The 1,624-nt window shown below is 45.1% G+C and overlaps 1 pseudogene; it reads right to left on the bottom strand.

Moving 5' to 3' along the window:
- Positions 1-1,332: 1,332 nt before the first annotated feature.
- On the bottom strand, positions 1,333-1,624 carry LOC133776229 (cytochrome c oxidase subunit 7B, mitochondrial-like; annotated as a pseudogene).

The following is a 1,624-nucleotide window of genomic DNA, read 5'->3' as shown; positions in this document are numbered from 1 at the left end:
GCGGCCTGATGGAAAGGATCAGGACAGACTTCTCAGAGGAGGTGACCGTGAGGCAGGCTTTGAAGCATGAATGAGAAGTTAGCCATGCTAAGTGAAGAAAGTAGAACTAGGGGCAGGCACTTGTTTCTGCTGCTAAGTCACTGCCTGTGACATGTGCATCCCCACTGGGGTACCTGGTCTAAGCCCTGGATCTGCTTCTGATCCAGCTCCCTGCCAGTGCGCCTGGGAGGCAGCAGGTGATGGCTCAAGTACTTGAGTTCTTGCCACCCACATGGGACACCCGGATGGAGTTCTGGGCTTTTGGCTTCAGCTTAGCCTCGCTTTGGTTATTGTAGGCATTTGGGGTGTGAACCAGCTTCCTGCTAATGCTCACCCTGGGAAGCAGCAGTGATGGCCTGGGTCCCTGCCACCCATATGCAAGACCCAGATGGAAGGCCAAGTTCCTGGCTTCTGCCTGACCTGGCTCTGGCTGTTGCAAGACTTTGGAGAGTGAACCAGTGGATGAGAGATCTCTCTGTCTCGGTGTCTCTTTCCCTTTCAAATAAATAAAACAATTTAAGACCCTTAAGTTTATCTTGGTGCAAAAATATTAAAATCCATGAGTAGCTTTTTCATTATACACGTTTGCATGAACTTTTTGGAGACCCCTTGTATATACGGTTTTTACTTGTCCATTAAAAAATATAAAAAGCCCTTATTTTGAATAGGAAGGGAACCACAAAGGAGAGGAATATAACAGATCCATGTACTATCTGCTCAATTTTTCTGTAAATTTAAAAGCATTCTACAGAAAATGAAGCCTACTTTTTTTTTCTTTTTTGAAATTTATTTATTTATTTGAGAGGTAGAGTTATAGACAATAAGAGAGAGAGATACAGAGAGAAAGGTCTTCCATTTGCTGGTTCACTCCCCAAATGGCCAGGACAGCTGGAGCTGGGGCTATCTGAAGCCAGGAGCTTCTTCCAGGTCTCCTACATGGGTGCAGGGGCCCAAGGACCTGCGACCATCTTCTACTGCTTTCCCAGGCCATAGCAGAGAGCTGGATCGAAAGAGGAGCAACCAAGACTCGAACTGGTGCCCATATGTGGTGCCACCACTGCAGGCAGCGGCTTTACCCGCTATGCCATAGCACCGCCCAGTTCCTTCCTTCCTTCCTTCCTTCTTTCCTTCCTTCCTTCCTTCCTTCCTTTGCCTTATTTATCTCTTTCTTTCTTCTTCCTTTTTTCCTTCCTTCCTTTCTTTCTCTTTCTTTCTCTCTCTCTTTTTTTGAATGTTTCAAATGTACGTTATTTCTTCAATAATGCAGTATTTGACTGATACGGTGACTGACATCATTTATGAGTTGGTTTTCAAACAATTCAGTATTACACCAGCTGGGATGATTACTGATTTCTCCATTCCTTTGGGGTGACCCTGCCAACAGGAGACAGATTCCATTCTATTCCAATTTGTGTTGCTGTATATGTCCATACAGCAATTCAGAACGTGGCTCCACCAGCTAATACAATATTACCATATTTGTCATGAAAATCAGGTGTACATTTCTGGTGGTTCTGCCTTGCCATTGTTGAATGCTTCGAACTTGGAGACCACTTAGCGCGTTTCTGACCACAGGAAGCATCAT

The sequence above is a fragment of the Lepus europaeus genome, chromosome 17 (genome assembly GCF_033115175.1).
Source record: "Lepus europaeus isolate LE1 chromosome 17, mLepTim1.pri, whole genome shotgun sequence".
Lineage (NCBI taxonomy): Eukaryota > Metazoa > Chordata > Mammalia > Lagomorpha > Leporidae > Lepus > Lepus europaeus.
This window is presented reverse-complemented; position numbering and strand designations above follow the sequence as displayed.